At 38.8% G+C, this 15068-nt stretch overlaps 1 protein-coding gene and 1 pseudogene across 5 annotated transcripts in view; one reads left to right on the top strand and one right to left on the bottom strand.

Annotated features, from left to right (window-relative positions):
- Nucleotides 1-9340, top strand: part of LOC108284370 — a 34054-nt pseudogene extending 24714 nt beyond the window's left edge. The window contains exon 4 of the transcript XR_001817189.1: nt 7212-9340. The product of XR_001817189.1 is annotated as an alpha-1,3-mannosyl-glycoprotein 4-beta-N-acetylglucosaminyltransferase B-like (transcript). The remainder of the gene's footprint in view (nt 1-7211) is intronic.
- ITGBL1 (integrin subunit beta like 1) overlaps nt 1-15068 on the bottom strand; it is a 274140-nt gene that overhangs the window by 75022 nt on the left and 184050 nt on the right. The gene's annotated exons all lie outside the window — the stretch shown is intronic.

Here is a 15068-nt window from a genome sequence, read left to right as displayed (position 1 = left end):
CAAACAACAACAACAACAAAACAAGAATTTATTGCTGGTGCAAGATCAGACAAATAGGCAAATGAAACAGAATAGAAACATCACAAACAGATCCGCACATATACAGTCACTTGATTTATGATGGGCTAATATTACAGTGCAGTGAAAAAAGTTTATTTTTAAATAAATTGACCCTGGATCAATCATATATCCCAATTAGATTTAAACAGCATTTTAAACCCTTATCTTACATTATAGACACAAATGAAAATAAGTAAAATTAAACAGTATTTATACAAGAAGAATATATAAAATTTTTCAGAAAGTTATTGCCGCTTTTTACAATTATTATAATAGAGATCTCTCAGGTTACCTGTAAATAACGTGACTCAATATTTCCAAAAGTAATACATTTTTAGAATTATTTATTATGGAAGTCGCATATATTATGTCAATGTAAATTGACTAATTGAATGATGCTATCTGATTTGACATTCTATAACTTTATATTAGGTGAATAGAAATGTTAAGCTCTAAATTCTCCTTCTCTTAAAAATTCTTTCTGGAATCTAGTTTCAAATGTAACACAGAAAACTGCTCAGTTAGTCCAGCTCACTTATTTGCAAGCCTTTGTATTTCACCAATAACAGTCTTTAGAACATTAATTTGATAAAGGGCTGCTACCACACTACCATTTCATTGCTCATGTGGTTAATTTTTGATATAATGATTATACTAGATCTGCATGTACTTTCTGTCTGCTGACCTGCTCAAGAACATTTTTAAATTATTATGACAATAAATCTACTGTTTCTCAAGAAAGAGAAAAATTTTAAATGGCATTTCTCTCTCTCTTTCCCTTAGGCCACTTTGGACATTAATGTAGTTCAAGTAAGGACAATATTTGGTGGTGGTGTTTTTTGTTCATGGTTTTTAAATTGTTTTCTTCAATCGCCATTAAGTTTTAATGTAATGTTCATTTTACATTAGTAGTAATAGAGACAAATTGCAAAGTGTACATATTTGTTTCCTTCTTGGAGGCAATTAACTGGAGAATTTAAATACATAACTAATGCCCAGGGTGCCTTTGTCTCAGCCACTATCTCACCTGCTTTTGATTGGGAAACCTTGTATGAGGAACATGACCTCAAAATAATTTGGATTATAAAATATAAATTTCATGATTATTGTAAGGATATGAACAAGAAAGTGTGAACTGAGTGCAACATACCCAGGCCTTCTCATAGGAAAGTAAGAATTGACACAAGAGTCAATGGTTGATATGGGCCAAGCACTGTGACGGCAGCTGGAAGGCCCATTTTGGTGACAGTTTTATTATCTAGCTTGGATAAGCTACTTTTGCTTCTCAAATATTTAGTTCCTTGTTTTCTGCACAGAGATTGGATAAAGTGATCTCCAAAGAGTCTCAGTTGTAACAGAAATAGAGATTCATAAAGCTACACCAGTTGTAACTGCCATTCCTGTTTTCTACTTAAATGTTCCAAATATGTGCAGTCAAATGTTATCATCTATTAGATTTTGATAGCAACTATCATGGTATTATTTCCATTTGTTCCCAAACACATTTACTATTATTACTCTGTAATGCAGACATAAAAATCATACTTATTTATTCAACCTCTATTTAAATATTACAATTGTGGCCTTCCATCACAGATAGAAATCAAGCTGCTTGTGGTTCCCTTCAAATCATCTTTTTATTCCTAAAGAAGCTAAGATAGAGAAATGCTTTCTGCCATTCACTAGTAGTTAAGTACAGAAGTACAGTTCCAAATAATGGAATTTACTGGGGGAATAAGTGATCCAGAACTAGGAAAATTAGACTTGCAAATGATATTCTAATGAATATTTTCCACAAAGGCAAAAGCGAATAGTCAAAAAGTCATGGAAATAGTTCAGACACTGTGGGAAGACATGAAAAAAAAATATTGACTATCTTTTTCAGTATTCCAAGATAATTAAAAATGTAACCATAAGAGACCAGAAACGTTCAAGGACAAACTTAGTTACCTAGAAAAACTGAATGATAATCAAATAAATTAGGGTGCCCTATTTTCTTCACATTCTACCAGATAGGAGGAAATATTCCACTTTAATAAGAATATCAAAGTGGAAGGGATGGAGACGAAGGAAGATAGAGAAATATGCTTCCAGTTACAGTAAAGAGAAAGGGAGGAAGGCTGTTGGAAGACTAAGAACAACCAAATGAATGTGATGTCTATATTGGCAACGGAAAAATGTCAGAAAATAGAGGCATTGGGTATGCAGGTCCTTCATGCAAGCCCTCATGTCTCTCTGACTATAGGAAACATAGAATAAATAGTATTTACTTTGGCTCTCATCACATGAGTTAAACTGTGCTTGTGTCTCACTCATTCAAATCTTCAATAAAATCAAAAGAGTGAATATGGAATAAAAACAAAGTAAAAATTTAAAATCACATGTAAATGCTAATTGTCAAGAACATTCTTGCCATTTTTGGAAAGCAGTGTCTCATTGAAGCAACAGGAAATTGCCATGGAATGACTTTTGCTTTCACCTGATGTTATCAAAAGACATAGACTATTCAATCAGTCCAAACAGCAATAGTTAACATCATCCTGCAAAAGCTGTTCAGGCAATGAAATGAAGGCAATAAAAGAACAAAGAATGCCTAAGCAATTTGATGCTTTAAACAATGATAAGCTCTATATCAGGCAAAAAGCAATGTTGGAGGAACTGGATTACTTTTGTCTTGAATTATTTTAGGCTTAAATACATCTGATTGCCTAAGAGTACAAAGGATGGATTGCTTGCCCATGATGTATTATGTAATGAGTCACTGCATTAATTCCACTGGGAATTTTAATTTGCAGATTCATTTTTATCTGTTCAGAAAATGACAACTGCATTTTTGGAAGCATAATTAATAAACTTTCTAAACCTAGTATTATTCTAAGTTTCTTGTTTATCTTCCACTTCATTTTTACTTTTGAAAAAAATATTTGGGGGGTGATGTGATCTTAAATATCAGCTTTTAGTATTTGTCACATTCTGAAATAGCATGATGAAAGATACATTACAAAGAAGCACACAGTATATGGGCTTTAGCTTCCAGCAATGCAAAGACCAAATAATCTATTGTACCACATTTCAATTGTTTATTACTGAGCTTATAGAAGTAATGCAATCCTTCAGGAAACCCAAAAACTGGAACTATAAGCTGAAGCAAGAGCAATAAACCATAAACTCACGTGAAAGGAGTCCTGAGGATAAAATCCTACATTAACACTTCAGGTAAGTGGTACCTACTAACCAGCTTACTCAGGTAAGGTAATAAGCTGGTTAGTAGGTACCATGGAATAAAGACTGAAGAAGTGCAAAATTAGTAATATTCTTCTCAAAAATGAACAAAAATGTTCATTGAAGAAAAGTGTCCTGAATTTATGTTTCAAGATATTCCAGAGTTTAGGGTAAGCTCAAAAACGAAGACCAAAAAATACGCACACAAGGAAGCAAACCACCATGAGTGAAAGCCAGCAAAACAATATTCTTTGAGTTATGTGTACTGTAGACTGGATGTTTTCCAATTACCCATCTTGCCTTTTTTTTTTTTTACTATGTTTGTTATAGCTATTTAAATATCTATATCTGTTAATTCCTAATAACTGGGTCATTTATGCATCTGCTTCTATTGTCTATTGTTGTTTCCTTACTTCTGTTTCATATTTCTTTGATTGAATGTGAAAAGTTATATGGAAAAGATTATGGAGCATCTAGATGAAGTATGCCCCCCAGAATGATTCAACTCTTGGTAACAAATAGAGCAGTGCTTTGTTTCTCAATCCCAGACAACCTCCCACCCATCCCAACCACCTGCACACAAAATGCCAGCTTACAGAGCTTACTGAGCTTAAAGTAATGCAATCCTTCAGGAAAGGCATTTGGTAATGTTTGGGGACATTTTTAGATATAACAAAAATTATGAAAGTAAGAAAATTTACAAAAGTAAGAAAGTTTATAAAATTATGAAAGTAAGAAAACTCTGACATGATTGAGTTCATCTTGCTTCTAGCCTCAAGGGTGGCTATCTTCGCACATTTTTGGGCATGAACAAAGTTAACTTAGGGAGAAATTTAGTTTATCGTGTAAATGATCATAGCCCTTCCCAAAAACTAGATTGCCCTTGTAAAACAAATGAAAGGCCACCAGGTTAGAAGGATGAGAGGGACCTGAATTCTGCTAAGATGCAAACATAGTTAAATAATTACCAGCCATTATTCCAGAGGTCATAAGATTTGCAACTTCTCCATTTCTCTTGCAGATATCATGACTGTTGTAGAACCTAAGATTGGCCTTTTGAGATATCTTTTCAGGACTTTGCATTTCTGAAAACTGGATGGCCCCACAAGTGTTTGCCAACAAGTCCTGAGTCCTGTGGCCCCTAACCAGGAACCAACTTAAGCAAGATAACAGCTTTAGCTCCCTATGATTTCATCTCTGACCCAACCAATCAGCATTCCCCACTCCCTGGGCCCCTATCCACCAAACTATCTTTGAAAAGAAAACCTAACCTCTGAGGCTTCAAGGAGTTTCATTTGAGTTATAACTGTCTCCCATGTGGTGTGGCTGACCTCATCATTATTAAATTCTTTCTTTACTGCAATGCTATGGTCTCCATGAATTGACTTTGTCCAGTGGGCAGGAAGAACCAATAAGGTGGTTACAGTGTTACTAGCACCTAAAGTGTGGAGGTCAAGAACTCTCCTAAACATCCTACAATGCACAGAAGAACAGTCTCCACAGCAAATAACTATTTGGTCTAAAATGTTAGTAGTGCTGCTATCGAGGAACCCAGAAATAAATGAGGGCTGATTACCCAGTCAGTGATTGTGCTCATCTGAGGCTGAGTTGCATTTATCTCTTACTTACCCTCCCCTTCCCCAGAGGTCCAAACACATTGGCATCTGCACTCCTACACACACACACACACACACACACACACACACACACACATACAGGTATGCACATATACATGGTTACTTACAAATTACCTCATCAAAATTTACTTTTCATCTTTTAAGATTTATTTTCACCTCCTCTAAGAAGCACCACCTGTCACTCCCTCAACCTCTGTAATCAATCACCACTTTAAGGCCTGATTAGGGGTCACTATAATGTTTAAGATAGAAACTTGGTAGTGCTGTAATCTAACAAATATTGATGAATCTAAAATGGTGTCAAAGTTTGATATATGTATATTTTTTATTAAAGTTTTTGACTTGTTTATTAACATTAATTTTTTAAAGCTGACTTTCAATAGATGGTGGTGAGGGAGATGCTCTGCTACTTAGGAAATTCCAACCCACAAGCAGGTTGTGAATGGTTTAGCACCAAGTTCCTCATATTTTTTAATTTTAGCTGCTCATTTGCATCTTTCATTCAATGCTTGTGACAGGTCATTGGCACTGTTATGACATTGCCCGAGACTCCCATCCACTACACGTTTTTAAAATTTATTATCCCAGTTTAAAAAAAACTTACCTAATTCCCCATTCAAAATTTTAATATAAACTATATAAGACAGATATGCACATACATGCATACACATACATGTATATGCCCTAAAATCACTGAGTACCTTTTACATTTAGATTATAATTTAACTAATTTTAAAAATATTACCAAAACAATCATAATATTAAAGCAATACATAATCACTTTAATTTTTTTTAAACACGTAAGTAGAAGGCAGAACGTTCCTTATTAAACATAGCTTTAGGAACAAATCCTGTTAATGTTTCAATTGATTTTCTTCTAGTATCTTAACTACATCTATTTTTTCAGATATGAATAAACAATGCAATATTATTTCACCTAAAATTATAACAAATATTTTAGTTAGAAACACTTTGACATTGATTTATTTTAATTAAGATCATTCTCCCAGTAGCCTTTTTCATGACTTAAATTGCGGTTGGACTTCACCTCAAAATACGGTATTTTTTAAAAGGAGTGTATATATATCTGGTACCAGACAAAGTATACATTTGAATTCTTTCTGCTGACAGAATTTCAAAGGTTGATTAATTTACTTTAAGCTTAAGACTCTGGTACACTGGTTAACTAAAACAACACTATTTGACTAAAAATGAGCCTGAATATATATTTAAGATGTTTTTATTTATAAAAAGGGAAATAAGTGAATAAGGAGGATGCGAAAATAGATGATGTAGACTTGGAGCTGCAACTGATGTGTTACATACTCTTGAAAGACATGTTTGATAAAGGTGGAGATTAGTTATCCATAAATGAAGTAATGGATAACTAATTGGTCGTTCTTTCCTAGTGGAGAGAGAATGCAGATGTAGTCACTTAAATCAGCAAGTAGACCGTTTTCAGGTTAAAAACATCCATGTTTCTACAGAAGTCTTTAAAAATTGCTCTAAACTCTCTCAAATGGGCTTCTTTGTCTTGGGTGCTACTCAAGAGATAAGAAGAGCTGTAAAGGCAGGATCCTAGTTCTGTCCGCTTCATTCAGGACTGCTGTGACGCTAGATTATTAAAGAGAGGTCTTTTGTTCCTTGCTTTAGTACTTATAGAGACAATCATTAATATTCATCCACGTGTGCAGCATTCTAGGTATTTTACAGAACATGTAGAGTGTTCAAAATGTAACTCAATAGAGTCTATGAATACTGATGACCCCATGGGGGGGAATATTACCCTCCAATATGACATCCAGTTTCAACAAGAAAGCCAATCTCAAAATATTTTGTAACTTTAAAAAACAAAATCAATGCACAGAAATCACAGGCATTCCTACACACCATTAACAGACTAACAGAGAGCCAAATCATGAGCAAACTCCCATTCACTTCATAACTGCTACAAAGAGAATAAAATATCTAGGAATACAACCAACAAAGGATGTCAAGGACCTCTTCAAGGAGAACTACAAATCACTGTTCAAGGAAATAAGAGAGGACACAAACAAATGGAGAAATATTCCATGCTTATGGATAAGAAGAATCAATATCATGAAAATGGCCATACTGCCCAAAGTAATTTATAGACTCAACCCTATCCCCATCAAGCTACCAATGACCTTCTTTACAGAACTGGAAAAAACCACTTTAAACTTCATATGGAGCCAAAAGACAGTCCGCATAGCCAAGACAATCCTAAGCAAAAAGAACAAAGCCAGAGGCATCACACTACCTGACTTCAAGCCGCGCCCCAGAGGAGATGGGCCCCGCAGTGGCACCTTCCTGACGCTGCTGCTATTCTGCCTGCGCGCCTTCCTCTCGCTGGTCCTGGCACGCTGCGCTCAGCGGCCGGAAAGGCGACGTCGTGGACGTTTACCAGCGGGAGCTCCTGGCGCTGCAGGATCGGTTGCACGCAGCTGAGCAGGAGAGCCTCAAGCGCTCCAAGGAGCTCAACCTGGTGCTGGATGAGATCAAGAGCGCCGTTTAGGAGAGGCAGGTGCTTCAAGAGGCAGAGGGCAATCGCACCTGGGGCTGCCCAACAGAGGACCCCCATTGAAGCCGTGGAACGGCTCACACCAGTAGGTGCTACAACTGCCCACTGTCTTCCAGCACCTACCACACCTGCTGGCCAAGGAGAGCCGTCTGCAGCCCGCGGTGCGCGTGGGCCAGGGCCGCACCGGAGTGTCGGTGGTGATGGGCATCCCGAGCCTGCGGCGCGAGGTGCAGTCGTACCTGACTGACACTCTGCACTGGCTCATCTCTGAGCTGAGCCCACAAGAGAAGGAGGACTCAGTCACTGTGGTGCTGATTGCTGAGACTGACCCACAGTACACTTCGGCAGTGACAGAGAACATCAAAGCCTTGTTCCCCACCAAGATCCATTCTGGGCTCCTGGGGGTCATCTCATCCTGTTCCCACTTCTACCCTGACTTCTCCCGCCTCCAAGAGTCCTTTGGGGACCCCAAGGAGAGAGTCAGGTGGAGGACCAAACAAAACCTCCATTACTGCTTCCTCGTGATGTGCGTGCAGCCCAAAGGCATCTACTACGTGCAGCTGGAGGACGACATTGTGGTCAAGCCCAATTACCTGAGCACCGTGAAGAGCTTCGCACTGCAGCAGCCTTCGGAGGACTGGATGATCCTGGAGTTCTCCCAGCTGGGCTTCATTGGGAAGATGTTCAAGTCGTTAGACCTGAGCTTGAGTGTAGATTTCATCCTCGTGTTCTACCGAGACAAGCCCACCGACTGGCTCCTGGGCCATATTCTGTGGGTGAAAGTCTGCAACCCCGAGAAGGATGCACTGTGACCGGCAGAAAGCCAACCTGCGGATCCGCTTCAAGCCGTCCCTCTTCCAGCACGTGGGTACTCACTCCTCACTGGCTGGCAAGATCCAGAAACTGAAGGACAAGGACTTTGGAAAGCAGGCACTGTGGAAGGAGCATGTGAACCCACCAGCAGAGGTGAGCACAAGCCTGAAGACATACCAGCACTTCAGCCTGGAGAAGCCTATCTGCGCGAGGACTTCTTCTGGGCTTTCACCCCCCTGCTGCGGGGGACTTCATCCGCTTCCGCTTCTTCCAGCCTTTGCAACTGGAGTGGTTTTTCTTCCACAGTGGAAACACTGAGCACCTAGAGGACAAGCTCTTCAACACGCCTGTGGAGGTGCTGTCCTTTGATAACCCTCAGTCGGACAAGGAGGCCCTGCAGGAGGGCCTCGCCGCCACCCTCCAGTACCCTGGGAACCCCGACCGCTACCTCCAGATCCGCTCCTTCTCCAAGGGAGGGGCAGAGGGAGAGGTGGACCCAGGCTTCGACCCTCTGGAAGCTCTGCACCTCTCCATTGTCATGGTGACGGGCTTCCTGGGCTGCCTGGGGGCCATCAAGGAAAGCAAGTGCCTCCTCCTCAGGTTTTTCCTCTTCCTGTTGGTCATCCTCCTAGCACAGCTGATCTTACTCATCCTCTTCTTTGTCTGCATGGACCAGGTGAATGAGAACGCCAAGAAGGACCTGAAGGAAGGCCTGCTGCTGTACCACAACGAGAATAACTTGGGGATGAAGAATGCCTGGAATATCATCCAGGCTGAGATGCGATGCTGCGGTGTCACCGACTACACTGACTGGTACCCAGTGCTGGGGGAGAACACGGTCCCTGACTGCTGCTGCATGGAGAACCCCCAGGGCTGTGGGCGCAACGCCACCACTCCTGTGTGGAGAACGGGCTGCTATGAGAAGGTGAAGATGTGGTTCCATGACAATAAGCACGTTCTGGGCACGGTGGGGATGTGCATCCTCATCATGCAGATCCTGGGCATGGCCTTCTCCATGACCCTCTTCCAGCACATCCACCAGACTGGTAAGAAGTACAACGCATGAGCAGGCCATAAAAAAGGATGAGTTCGTGTCCTTTGTAGGGACATGGATGAATCTGGAAACCATCATTCTCAGCAAACTGACACAGGAACAGAAAATCAAACAACTCATGTTCTCACTCATATGTGGGTGTTGAACAATGAGAACACATGGACACAGGGAGTGAAACATCACACACTGGGGTCTGTTGTGGGGGACCAGGGGAGGGACAGTGGGGGAGTGGGGAGGTTCCAGAAGGATGACATGGGGAGAAATGCCAGATATAGGTGACAGGGGATGGAGGCAAACCACATTGCCATGTATGTACCTATGCAACAATCCTGAATGATCTGCACATGTACCCCAGAACCTCAAGTACCATTAACAAAAAATAAATAAAGTGGAGGGAACCAACATAAAAATAAAATCTATAACAATACCATTAGAGTTTGGGCATAGTTAGCTAATTTTTAAGGAGAGTCAAATGTAATAAAACAAATCAAAACCAAAGAATGGGACCTGTATAAAATGTAGAATGGGACTAAGAATGTATCAAAATGGGTATTTTTTAAAAAGTGTTTGATGGGCACTTGAGTAGTCAGGTGGAATTTTACCCTCCGTATATGTGTTACCACCAGACCACTTATCTAGAGCTAGCATATCACCATTGAGTAAAGAGGTAACATGTTTGATAAAAGCTGAAAACAATAAAGTTGAACAAAATATTAATAATAAATCATTTTATCAAGAAGCAAAATGATAAATTTTTCTACAACTTGAATTAAAAACTGACGATACACTGGGCTAAGCATAATAAAAATTCATTGATTTAATATAACACATGTAGTAATTATATTCATATTCAAACTCAAGACACAATGCACATTGTATAAGCTTCGTTATGTTTAAGGCCAAGTCACACCACTTTCCTCTCTGCATTTGGCCTTGCCTCCTATAGAAGCAGTACTGGGAACGCAGTTGAATTAACTAAAACAACACTATTTGACTAAAAAGGAGCCTGAATGTATATTTAAGGTGTATTTTGTTGATTAAAAAGGAAATAAGTGAATAAGGAGGATGGAAAGATAAATGATGTAGACTTGGAGCAGCAACTGATGGATTACACACTCTTGAAAGACATGTTTGATAAAGGTGAGGATTAGTTATCCATAAATGAAAGAAAAATATTGCCACCTATTACAAACAAATTAGAATATGATTTTGAAACAGTGTTAAGTGGGTGGTCCTTACATTTTTTTTTTATGAAAATGCATCATATTCTCTGGATATTAAGGACTAAGCTCTGATTTTTTTTGTTTAATCTTGTTCAAGTTTCTGTTTAAGTGTTCTAAAAAGTCATGCCTGCCAAACCAAAAATTCTCATCAGATGGGTTTTATTTAACCCTATATATCATGGCTTACTTTCCAATGTGACTCTGGTACAACATTACAAAACAAGGAAGAAAATAAAAATATTTTACCCCAAAACATGTTTCTGTGCTATATCGTAAAGTAGCCCTGCAAAGCTGTTCTTTGTGGGGGAAAAACTGCATTTCTTAACATAGTTAGATAATTTTCTTCCAGGTCCTCCCAATCCTGAAGAGATTAACTAAAAGTCGAGTACCTTTTAAAGATCTGAATAGGAAACCTTTGACATCTTTTGTCTTTAAAGGCAGCTACTATAAAACTTCAAATGAACATTGGTCTCCATAATCTTTTATCTGAATCTGAACTTTTCCTTCATTTCCTTTCTATTTATTCAAGACTTTAGACAAACTCAACCAATGGTCAACCAGAAAATGTTTAAATTTACCTTTAGCATGAAAGCCCCCTTCCCGGCCCCTGCTTTGAGTTGTCCCACCTTTCTGAACCAAACCAATATATTTCTTAAATGTATTTGATTGATGTCTCATGCCTTCCTAAAATAGGTAAAACCAAGTTGTACCTTGGACACATGTTCTTAGGATCTCCTGAGGGCTGTGTCACTCATATTTGGCTTAGAATAAATCTCTTCAAATATTTCACAAAGTTGGGCCCTTTTCATTAATAATATTAAGCCTTCCATAGCATCTCTTCAGGCTTTGCCAAGGATTACTTGTGGGAGTGGTCATAAGAGCTGCCTCCACTCAATCAGCTCAGGTACCACCACACGGCACATCAGAGCTCTGTGACTACCCGATTTAACAACGGAGAAGTACATGAATGTTGGCAGTAAGAGTGGATGGTTTAAATGCAAAGCGGTAAGATCTAGCATTAGCTTCATAGAAAGGGGAAGTGAAAATTGGGTTTACAAACAGAAATATTAGAAAGCATAGGAGAGAGGAACTTAAAATTTTCAATACTTCTTTTCTTTACACCAGGTTGTTCTCAATTCCGTTACTGTGGTTCCCCTGTGTTATCAATGCTTTAATTACATATGTAGAAATGTAAAATAACTACAATGGAGATTTGCATTTTCTGAAGATAAATTATTAACGCATAAATTTGACTAAATTTATCTTGTCTATCATCTCGCGTTTCAGAACATTTACGTGTGCATGTCTGGCAATTGCTTTTTGCAATATATCTACTCCTCCCACATAAGAAAATAGAGAGATAAGATAAAACAAAACACCCATTCTGTGCCATCAATCTAGTTTCACTCTAGCAGTGCAGTGAGATTTCAAGGGCAGGGTGATCTCATGAATTCATTCTCCTCTTTGCCAAGATCCCCGCCTTCCTTGCACACTTTGCTTTTAAGCAAGTGTATCATTACTTGCATCACTTTCACCTCCATCATTTTCAGAAATCCAAGTCTCCAGACCGCATGCCACCAAAAGGAACTGCGTCACTATTCTGCTCTATTCCTCATGCCCCTTCTCCTCTTCACTCCTTTCCTAATGTCTATGAAACTTAATCTGTCATCACCAAGGTTATCTATATCCATACGGCTTCTTTCCTGAACATTGCTTTTATCTTCTTGCTGTAACTGAAATCTGCCTGTTCCTCACCACTGCTTTCACCCTTTTGTCTTGGTTTCCAGGTCTCTCCTCCCAGACTTAGAAATGCTGCTTTGTTCCCAGCCACTCCCATAACTTTGTAGACTTTCTCCCTGGGCGGTTGCATCCAGGCCCAGAGCTTTACACCAATCTGCATTCTGAAGACGTCACATCTATGTATCTAACTCAGACTTCTCTTGTGACTTTCGGACATGTGTATTGAACTTCTCACTTTGTATCATAAGCACCTCAAATGTAACGTGACCAAAAGAGAACCAGTGATTTGCCCACACCGCCATGGAATCAGCTCCTCGAGGCTTTCTGTTTCTCTGTTAATGACATGACTCTTCACCTAGTAACTAAGATCAAAAATGACCTTGATTCCTCTCTTTCACTCATATTCCAAATCTCAAACCTTTAATAAAATGGATCTCAAATGCAAATTATGATAGCATTTCCACTGCTCCCATTATCTTCTACCTGAACTCCTGTTATGTTGCTCAGTTGGACCTTCCCCATCTTTGGGTATCTAGAGGCATCCACCACACAGCAGTCAGAGGGATTTCACGAAGGAAAGAAAAGTATGTCACCTTCCTCTTCTAAAAATCTTCGAATGGCCTTCATTAATTTAGAATAAAATCTGAACTTGGACTTCAGGGCCCTACATGGTCTGTCTCAAACAAGATCTAAACTCATCTCTCTCTGTTCCTCAGCCTCAGTTATGATCATCTGAACACAGTTGTCCCTTTCATTCCTGAAGTCTGAAAACTGGGCATTTTAGTATTTGAGGTTACTTTTGTTTGTAAAACATTCCCCCAAATTTTGATCACTGTCTTGCCATTTATTTCTCGACACGTACTTCATCTTAAGAAGCCCTCTCTACCACCCGTATTTCTTATTGTGTTGCCATAGTTCATCATAGCACTTGCCAAAACCATGTATTGTCTTGCTGCCTATTTACATGTTTTTGGAGCCCTCTCCTTACTAATTAAAATGTATGCTACTTAAAGTCAAAGATTCTATTTTGAGCATCAATGTATTTCACATATATATCTAACATGTGTTTGTTGACTGACTTGTTGATTGATATTGGTCATGTTTTTAGTGCTGCATTTACTTTTCCCATTTATTCTAAACTCTTTTCATTATCTCAGAATTCCATTTTTCTTCCTTCTTACTCTAAATTATAATGAATCTGATAAAGTCTGTGACATCCCAATATTCACCTGAATAAATTCAGAAGTGTCTCTTATATGGTCAATCTTCTTCACCTCAACACTAGTAACAGGTTTTTTCATCATGATACTGGCTTCAGTTAGTCAATAGCTGAAGTTTCTTATTCTGTGATGGTCGCTATATTGAGGTAACTTTGGTATATCTGTTTCTTTCTTACACATTTTGGCATTTTTGAGGAAACACTTCTTGAATCTTTTTCCAGTCTTTCCAATCTAGAGGTTGGTAGGTTTAAATAATTGTAACAAAGCACTGGTAAGGGAATACATATTCATTGATACCTTCATTCTTCTTAGACAAAAAAGTTTGGATTTTCCACATATGGGTTCAAGGTTTGGGACTTCTGAAAATGTCCTAAAACCACAGGTATGCAAGAAATAGGCCTGCTCCAAAGCCTCTGTGTGACTATGATCAGTCAACCAGTTTCCTGGCATTATACTAAATATTGCATGTCCACTGTTTGATTCTTCTCCACCATGACCCCATACGATATTTGATATGTTTTTGTTAATTTTTCAGATGATGCACATGGACTTAGAGGGTTTAGGTAACTTACTTAAGGTCACATAGCCACCCTGTCACAGCAAAAATTTTTTAAAAATTAACTAGGTGTGGTGGTATGCACCTATAGGCCCAGACACTCTGGAGGCTGAGGCAGGAGGATCTTTTGAGTCCATGAGTTTGAGGCTGCAGTGAGCCATGAATGCACCACTGCACTCTAGCCTGGTTGACATCACTTCTTGGCCTTTTGGCTAAGATCAAGTATAGCCTGAATGACAGAGTAAGATCCTGTCTCAATCAATCAATTTTTTAAAAAGTCACATAGTAACCAAAACAACATGGTATTGGTACAAAAACAGACACATAGACCAATGGAAGAGAATAGAGAACTCTGAAATAAGACTGCACTCCCATAAACATTTGATCTTTGACAAACCTGGCAAAAACAAGCAATGTGGAAATAATTCCTTATCTAATGAATGGTGCTGGGACAATTGGCTAGCCATATGCAGAAATGGAAACTAAACCTCTTCCTTATATCTTATACAAAAATTAACTCAGGAGGAATTAAAGACTTCAATGTAAAACCCAAAACTATAAAAACCCTAGAAGAAAATCCAGGTGATACCATTCAGGACATAGGCCCAGGCAAAGATTTCATGACAAAAACATCAAAAGCAATTGTAACAAAAGCAAAATTGATGAATAAGATCTAATTACACTGAAGAGCTCTGCACTGCAAAAGAGACTATCAGGCTAAACACACAACATACAGAATGGGAGAAAAATTTTGCATTCTATCCATCTGACAAAGGTCTAATATCCAGAGTCTACAAGGAACTTAAACAAATTTGTAAGAAAAAAACATTCCCATTGAAAAGTGGTCAAAGGATATAAACAGACATTTCTCAAAATAAGACATTCATGCGGCCAACAAACATATGAAAAAAAGCTCAATGTCACTGATCATTAGAGAAATGCAAATTAAAACCACAATGAGATACCATCTTGCACCAGTCAGAATAGCCATTATTAAAAAG

Source organism: Cebus imitator, unplaced genomic scaffold (genome assembly GCF_001604975.1).
Source record: "Cebus imitator isolate Cc_AM_T3 unplaced genomic scaffold, Cebus_imitator-1.0 Scaffold14, whole genome shotgun sequence".
Classification (NCBI taxonomy): Eukaryota; Metazoa; Chordata; class Mammalia; order Primates; family Cebidae; genus Cebus; species Cebus imitator.
Note: the sequence above shows the minus strand (reverse complement) of the source record. Positions and strands in the feature narration are given on the sequence as shown.